Source organism: Pygoscelis adeliae, unplaced genomic scaffold, assembly GCF_000699105.1.
Source record: "Pygoscelis adeliae isolate BGI_AS28 unplaced genomic scaffold, ASM69910v1 Scaffold159, whole genome shotgun sequence".
NCBI classification, from domain to species: Eukaryota; Metazoa; Chordata; class Aves; order Sphenisciformes; family Spheniscidae; genus Pygoscelis; species Pygoscelis adeliae.
The window spans coordinates 71,024-79,988 of record NW_008825562.1 but is presented as its reverse complement, the minus strand read 5'-3'; the positions used below and the strand labels follow the sequence as shown (position 1 = coordinate 79,988).

Below are 8,965 nucleotides of genomic sequence, written 5' to 3'. Positions count from 1 at the left end.
AAATGATAATAAAGCGCTCGCCAGGTTAGAGGATCTCTGCTCCGGCGCTAACTGGATGCCCCTCTCCATCCCCACGCCGCCCACTCCCCCTGCCCGACAGCCACCCCACATTATTAACAGCCTGGTAAACACAGCCCGTTGGTTATTACAAAGATGCCAAAACCTTACTACTTCTTGTTCCTTCCAGTTAATGTACCATAGCCGAGGATGAATTGCTATTACAAGGAACTAAAAATAAAAATGTTTCAGAGGCCGTAATTGGCTTGTCTTGTTGGGCTTTTTAAGGAGCCAAAGTACCAGTTCCAGGCTATTAGCCCTAAGGTTGTAGGAGAATGGTGTAAAATATTTCTTCATTAAAACCCTACCTTCTCCATAGAGGTGTTTTTCTTTAGGTTTTTTTTCCCCCTTTCCTTCTTCATTTTTTTTATTCTTTTCTTTTTAAAAGATGCGTGTTATCAAATAAGCTTAAGTTAAAAGAGGGCTTTGAAAGCCCAGAGGTGATATAAATAGACAGGGCTTGGTGCAGCTGGAGAACCAGCCAGAGCCTTCACTCATCTATTCAAGTCATTTTTCTACAAAACTTACGTAATATTCCTCAGTTGCGTCTGTAATCTTGGGCCATTTTTAATTAGCAGCACCAAAACTTGCAGTCCTCGGGAAGACGGTGCTCTGTGCCGGCAAGCACCCAGCCCACCGGCGTGGGACGGGGACCGCCACCACGGCAGGCTGCAAACCCCCTGCGAGGCAGCCGGGGGTACCCAGGGTACTCCCTAGGATGGGGATCATGGGGTTTTTGAGGCTCTTCGGTGCTACTTGGTTATTAAGAGCTTTAGTTAGCACCATTACTCAATATCGGCAACAACCACGGCAAAACCAAAACCATTTATTCAGCAAAACCCTTCTTTCAAAAGAAGCAGATGCTCTGCTGAGCAAGGACTCGGCGGCTTGGCACCAGCCATCCCGATGAGGATGGTGATGATGCACCAGCAAAACAACTATAATTTACGGTCACTACTTTGAAATTGGCTTTAAGTCCTGCCGCTTGCAGGGCCTGCTCCGACCGATGGGAGCACCCTGGGGCTGCCCCCGCCACCCGCACGGAGCCGGGCACGGCAGAGATCCCTCTGCAACAACGGCTCGGAGCAGCACGGCATTAAAATAAGTAATAATAATACCAATAATGATGATGACCGATCTCTAGATAACACTGCACAGCAGGGGAAGCTCAGCAGAAAAATTACAACAGAGCCTTTTAGTCCCTGCTTTTGCGCAAGGAGAGGGATGACACGTTGCTTTGTGAAATGACAACCCAACGGGTATTTACTACTTTGATTTTGTGATTTGAAGGTTGCTGCTAGAAGAAAACTATTTCCGTTAGGTACAATTGCTATTTTTTGATAGTGTCTAGGCAATACCTTGTTAAAAAGGGCAAAACAACAGTTATTAATTACCCTAATTAACCCAATTCATAAGACACATTTGTGTGGCTGTCATGACAACTGCTTTGACTAACTTGCCAAGAATAGCTTAGCTGTCCATTCAAATAAATCCCTGATAATTACTAGTCTAGTTTACTGGGCTTCTGTGATAATAATAATTAGTGCTACTGTACAAAAGGTCGCACTAAACAGTTTATGAATGATGCATTTCGCATGGTGATTACATGAGTCACGCAGCATCCAGCAAACGGACGCAGACACGTTTCCAACGTGGCGAGATGTGATTAGATGGGAGCCTGCGGCTGCTCTGCCTGCGGACAGCACGGTGGGCTGAGAGGGAGAAGCCATTAAGGTCGGAAGAGGAATAACCAAGGAGAAGTTGAGTGAAGCTGGGACGGCCACCGACCTGCCTCCTCAACTGCCGGGGTTTCCGTCCGTCCGTCCGTCCAGCCACCACAAACCAGAAGATGGTACTCTACTCTAATGAAGGCACTGGTAGACACCGAAAAGCTTCCAAGCCTGACCTGTCGCATGTTGGTATCTCACCTCGCCACCTCATTTCCCTCCCCTTCAATGACAGATAACCACAGTTCACCTCTCTGGTTTTGGCGTACTTCCCCACTATTAGGTTTCAGGATCAACGTCAAGAGGGTTGAAGGCAACTCAGGCTGGGGGTGGGCAGCTCCAGCCCTCTCTGTCTCCATCTCTGTAGGAAGAAACCCTCCAACCTGTGGTTTGGATCTCCCCATAACCAGCTGCAGCTCCAGCACATTCCATGGGTGCTGGCTGTCTTGCGGGCAGCAGGCACCGCTCGGCCCAGTGTTGCTGCTCCTGAGGCTGTTGTGGGCACGAGAAGAAAAGGCTACCTCCCCCAGTGCCTTCCTGCGCTCCTGACATGGCTATGCTTTCATTCACCTTCACAATGGGAAATCCAGGCCCGTAAAATGCCATTTTTCCTTTGCTGAGGTTTGTAGGTGAAAACTGATCCGTGGGGTTCCCTCTGGCTGCACCTATACAGAGGCGAGGAGGGACAGGACCGCAATGCCCCACTGCCAACACTGCAAAATCCTGCAAAACCCAGGGGCAGACAGGGCAGCGGGGCAGGGACGGAGGCAGCACACTCACATTTAATAGAGGACAGCTGTCAGCTCCATGGAAATCTATGAAATCACCCCATTTAGAATAAATTCTGATTAAATACCACATATGGTCCTTATTGTCTGTCCCTTGTTACCTATCACAAGAGGCATCTGCATGTAAACAGGGTCTTAATCTGTAAATATTTGTCTGCTACAGCACTCTCCTCCCTCACCCCCACCTGAACTTGCAATTATTCTTATTGATTGACTTTAAGAGAGCACCATGCACATGCCTCGAGCTGCCACGCACCAAGCAAACAAGGGAGCAACGCCGTGTTCCGCTATAATCATTACCGGGGCGAGCAATTGCCCTGTCACACAAGGCAGGTTATGGCTTCAGACTGGAGGCAGCAAGGCCAGATGAACGCTTAAAATGTCGTTACAGTGTGAAAAGCAAGGATGTAGAAATGACACCTCCTTTCTCAACAAATCTGTTCCCGGAGCATCTCCCAGCTCCGCGGAGATTTCATCTCAAGCCTGAAGAGCCAGCATAGCCCTTGGAGGGGGATCACGGGCTCGCGTCCTCTTTGCATGCCAAAATAAGCTCTGATGAGGACGTCTTCAATCTGGGGAAAGATGGATTTGAGGTCCCGAGAAGGATTTCAGTGCTGGAGCCAGAGCCCAGACTCGCCTAAGCATCACCGGCAGCCCTGGCCAAAAGCACGTGCTAGAAGATGAGGTGCTTTTATCAGACCAATGAGGAGAAATGAGGGAAACCTGATGCAGAGCAGAACCTTCCCCAGTTTTCCCAAGTGAAGTTTGCAGCTCGGTTCAATATGTTAGCGCCTAATGAAGGTTTCCCCCATATTCTGCAGGGTATAATCATTCTCCTCCTAATGAGCATGTGTTAATGGCATATTAATGCTGACAACAACTAAGTGCAGAGAACAAGAGATGAACATATTCCAAAATTCGTCTTTTTTTCCCGAACAAAGGAATCCATCACACGGCTGAGCGAGCCCCAGCCCGGCAGGAGCCCATGGCTCCCACAGCAATGCTGCCGGCTCTGGTCCATGGGCTCACCGCGGGACGCAGAGCCTGTATGGGACCATGGCTTTGGTCTCTCACTAACCCAACCCCTGCAATTACTTGACGTACAGGGAAGGATCTCAGCCCAAGCGCAGTATTTCCCCCCAGACAGGGGACACAGCCACGGTGGGGGCTGAACAAGAAAGCAGAGGAACCGCTTGCAAATGTCTAGAAAAGCGTTTCACCGGGCAGACAGGTTTGGATGCTGTTTCTAAGCCAACAGCCGTGTGGATTTGATTACTGAATGTCACTGGAGCTGGGTCCCTGCCAGAGCATCCAGATGTGAATCTGAATATGAAAAGTCCAGGAGGGAGCAGGTGACGGGAGTCGCAGGTGCGGGCACCGAGCCCCCATCCCGGTGCCGGCGTCCCAGCCCATCTGGGTTTGCGTGACCGAGTTTACATAAGCTCGCAGGCATGGAAAAGAACGCACATAAAATGGGTGTTTTCCTGTTTTTTCATCTTCGTTTGTGAAGACAGCTCCCAAAACCCTGACAGCCCCCCAAAAGCAGCACCAATCTGTCCCATTGCCAGGTGCTGCAGGGAGGTGCAGAAGCCTAATTCCCTGATTGTCCGCCTCCCGTGTGCTCCCACCAGCACATACATTTAGATTTCCAGATCGATAATCGATGCTAGAATCAATAACAGGGAATTTAGCTACATCATAAAAACAGTAAAATCAGCCAATACTGAGAAATTACTATTGAGTCCTGTGTTTTCTGTACTCACTTAGTCTAATAATGGTGAATGATATTTTCCAAGTACATTATTCAGCAATAAAACCGCCGAATTATTTGATCTCTTTCTAACCTTTATGATTCTAAGCACTCTTTTTGACCCAGATTGAATGAGGCAACATCTGCAGAGCCTTTCACAAAATTGTACTCGGTGTGCACTATTGCAGGTCCGCTGCCAAAGATAAATGTTATTATTTTAAAGCCATCATCCTCCTAATAGATGAGCAAATGCACTGCATTAGCATAGCCTGCAGAGCTCGAGCACGGGTGAGAAAATGCCAGAGGGTTTTCGCTTAATGGAATTTTACATACCTGACTTAGGATGGGTTAATGCAATCCACCAACACGGGAATTTTAAAACCTGCCCTGTGGCATACACCTGCCATTACAAAAGATGGTATAATCCAACAAGCTCCAGATCCCCATGAGAACCATGAAGGATTCACGTCCAGATCTCCGGTGGCCAACAGGGCGTCGAGACGAGCACCTCATCTACACGGCCCCGCGCACACAGGCCTACGCTATTTATCACAGACCTACGTGATATATTGGGTGTAAGGCGGAGAAGCGGCAGGGGTTACCTGCAGTGTGCTGAGGGTTTCCATCAGAGGGTGTATGAAGTGCAATACCTGCGATGCACATCTGTCCGCTGCACCATTAGCAGTCGCCGCACTCAAGCCTTCGCCAGCCTAATGAGAACTCACCATAATTCCGTGTTAAACAGGGATTCACTTCGAGGCGAAGTACTGATCACTTGTCCGGCTGACATAAGCCATTACTTCACTCCAAATTTAGACTAGAAACTAGAGGGAGACACTGAAGCGATGATGCTGCGGTCTCTTCTCCGGCAAACCCTCCAACGGGTGCCACGGGCAAGCTCTGCCCCAACAGGAACAGCAAAATTGGGAGCCGTCAACGGCCTCAGTGTGCCTTTGCTGAGCCCTGGGAGATGCTCTCCTGGGGACAGTGGGGACTGGGACCGCGGGGGACCCCAGGAGACAACCCATACCGCAGCCCTGCGAGGGTAGCGCTGCCTGCAGAGCACCCCATCCATTGCCAATTCAGAGCACGCTCTAATTTAAATTATAATTACACTTATAAGTACACAGATTACAACTATTTATGCTACAAATAAGACCATCCTGTATTTTAATTAACAGAAAATGATTGGAACTCAACTATAGCCTCTACTGGGAACAATATCTAATCATTTATTGAAGCGAGGCTGTGCCCAGCCCCGTAGGCAGCCTGGCAGGGAAGGGGGAGTGGGCAGGGCTGGGGGTCCCCCCATCCGAGCCCTCGCACGAGAGCGGGAGCCGCCATCAGAGGGGGCGAGAGGGGCGAGAGGAGAGGTCTCCCAGGAGAGAAGGAGGGCTCATCGCTGGAGAGCCGGCAGGCAGAGCCCGCGGATGGAGGCGGGCTGGGGACGAAGAGCAGGCAGGGCTCTGCCCTTGCCGGCTGATGGGAATTTAGGGAAGACCCGAGCGGGGCACCCTCAGTGAGGGCAAGAGCCCGGGGACCTGGGAGGGCACCTGGCTGAGGAGCTTCTCTGTCTCAAAGCCCTCAGGAGGGACTTCAGGAGACGGCAGCTGGAAAATACGATGCTTCTACAGAGCCGAGCAGATGCGCATAAGGTTATTCAAAGGCGACGTGCGCTTGGCCTTAACGATGCCTTTGCATGCAGCGTGTGCTTTATGCAAAGTAAAAGACGGGGAGAAACCACAGAGTTCAAATCGCTCAATACACAGGAGCTAATTTGGAAACTACTAAAAGAAAGGCCATAAATAGCATGCAAGACCACCCTTTTGATGTAATGTAAAAAAAAAACTTACTACAAATCTTTCCTAATTTAAGGGAAAATTCTTATCTGCCATGTAAATATAGTTGCAGGAGCTTTTTTTATAGACTCAACAAGTAAGAGATGCATCAGAAATTCAAATTTACTAAAAGGAAAACAAGACGAGCCTCTCTACTTTCAGTAAAAGTAAAACCCAAACCAATCGCATAAAAACAAATTATATGTATATATAGTTATACAGTTATATATTATATTCTTATTTACATAATTAGGTACAATATATAATAATTCTATACACACTTTTTATATGCTTATAAATACATCATGTATGTTATATATAGTATACAACAGATAATATATGATATATACAGTATATATAATCATTATATCATTATATATAGGTCTTGCCATCAAAGGAGAGGGTTTTTACTGCAAACACAGCTTGGCTACTGCCACCACACACCACAAACTGACCCTAATTCCTCCACGGACCCTTGCAGCAAACCCCCTTGGTCCCACCCAGCCGGGACCCCACTGCGGGCTGGAAAACCCTTGGAAAACCCAAAGAAGTGCCCAGACGGGGTCACAGCCCCATATCACCGATACAAAAGCCAAAGCGCGTTGAACTACCGGCTCACCTAAGACACGGCGCAGCGAGCACAGCCATCGGTGAGCGACGTGGTTAAACATGAATGGGAGCTGGCGTATTTCTCTCTGTTGCAAGGTATTCAAATGAATTTTTCCAAACGGAGAGCTTGGAGCGATTACATTAGGAGATGTATAATTTGGTTAGGCTGACCTCAAAATGAAATAAAAAGCTGCTGATTTCCATAATGTCGGCCTCCAACGCTCGGAGAGGTCAGGGAACATGCAGCGATACACAAAACACTTCGGGAGTAGTTAAGCCGAGGGATTTGCTGGGACTTGTGATTTCAGGGCAGATTTGGAGTGAATAGGGAGATCATCCAGGGAGGTTTGGGGTTCCTACCCCGCAGGCACCGGTCCCCCGGGAGGTGCAGCGTGCCCGCTGGCTGCCCTGGCAGGGACCGGTGAGCTTTCACCAGGGAGGGGATAACCAGTCACTGAAAGCATCGCTCCTCTTCGGCGGGCTCTCGGGCAATAACGGCTGCCACTAGCTCCCAGACAGGGATGCACAGGCAAAGAAATGAGAGCCGTGACCTGTGCTTACCCATCGCGGTGCGCATCGCAGGCACAAAAAAGTGCTGAGTTACAGTGACCTCCCAAGGAGAAAACAAGACTGGCAACGCTCGCTGCGAAGTCAGCCTTCCGACTAGTCGAACATCATCGCTGATAATGCTTTAATTATTATCTCTGCTGAAAACAAGCCTTATTTCAACAGCCTGGCATGTCTCAGTGCCACAAACTTTCTCCGGGTTGGAAATTATCTCCTCCCCCCCCCCTACCCCTGCTCTATACACAGTATTACTCAGAAGCAACCCAAATCCCTTCCAATTATGTATCACGACGTTTCCCCAGTGTTACACTAAAGCAAGGCCCTTCACTTCTAAACGGCATGGTTTATAACAAATTGTCTCTTATACCAGACAGAAACTGATTTCCTCAAACCCAGCATATTAAAGTGAGTACATTCGTTCTGGTTATAACACACAAAATGTGATTATAACAGACACTTTGGGGGCTTTTTAAGGCTAGCGGAGAAGAGGAGGATAAGCTGGAGGGGAAGAAAGAATTGACAAGTAGAGAAATGACAGAGAAAGAGGAACAGCCACGCTGATTTCATTTCTTACAAAACAAAAATCTTTGTGTGTTGTAGAAATGTGCTTTAGTTAACACCGCCAGATAGCCAGAGCAAAAACTGCCGGTGCCGCCTGAAACGAAAATTGCTCTATTGTGCTTAGAAAACCATTTCCTACAGTGAGGAGAACGCTTTCCAGGTAGTAAAAAGCATATCTGAAACCAACAGGGCCTTATCCTGCAACTGTTGCTCGCTCAAATAATCCCCGCTGCCATGAGGAACCCAAACGAAATCAGTGTGAGTGAGGATTACGCGGGAGTGTATCAAGGTTGGGGGATTAGACCAGGATTATCACTAAAACCAGTAATTCCCCATCTTACTGATGGCGGCCACCAGCTCAGGACGTGGTGGCTCACCACGGCCACGACCCCCCCGGCGCCGGGGCCGGACCCGGGTCTGGGAGCTGTCGGGCATGCGGGTCCCCGGAGGACTCGAGTCCTGCTGGATCAGTGGCTGCTCCACCTTGACCTTCTCCAGTGGGACCTACCAAAGCAGCACTAGAGCAAGGCCACACCTGATCCACACCTTGCTGACGGTGTAACGGCAGTGCTGCTGCTTCCCTTCCCTGCCACGACAGAGCCATCCCAGACCCCCAGAGAGAGTCAGTCCTGAACCTCCATGCTAACTCCACCTTTGGACGTCCAACCTCTCAAACAAGGCTCGCCCGCTCCCGTTTCACACCTCCTCGCCTCTCCCATGCTGGGTCCTGCCAGGGACTGGCCACCACTGTGGCCCCGCACGAGACCGAGGGGCAGAGAAAGCTGCCGTGCCCCGGGGGATGCTCCCCGTCCTGGGGCAGCACACGATGCTTTGGCACCGTTTTCCAAAGTGGCGCAGGTTTTGGATGTAAAACAGTCTCTGAAACACAGATGCAGCCATTACATGCACATTGTTTTCTTTTAAAAACATGAAGTCAAAATCCAGACATGTAAGTATTACCCAAGGGTGGCTGCTCTACATGCAAGTCGTGTCCTGGGGATCCTAAAAGGCCTGGCGTTCAGACCGGTTTCCACCCCACCCCAATGCAACGTGCATTTTTATCAAGGA

General features: G+C 49.3%; 1 protein-coding gene across 1 annotated transcript in view; it reads right to left on the bottom strand.

Moving 5' to 3' along the window:
- Positions 1-8,965, bottom strand: part of PCDH19 (protocadherin 19) — a gene marked incomplete at its 5' end in the record, with an annotated part of 60,045 nt that overhangs the window by 41,775 nt on the left and 9,305 nt on the right. The gene's annotated exons all lie outside the window — the stretch shown is intronic.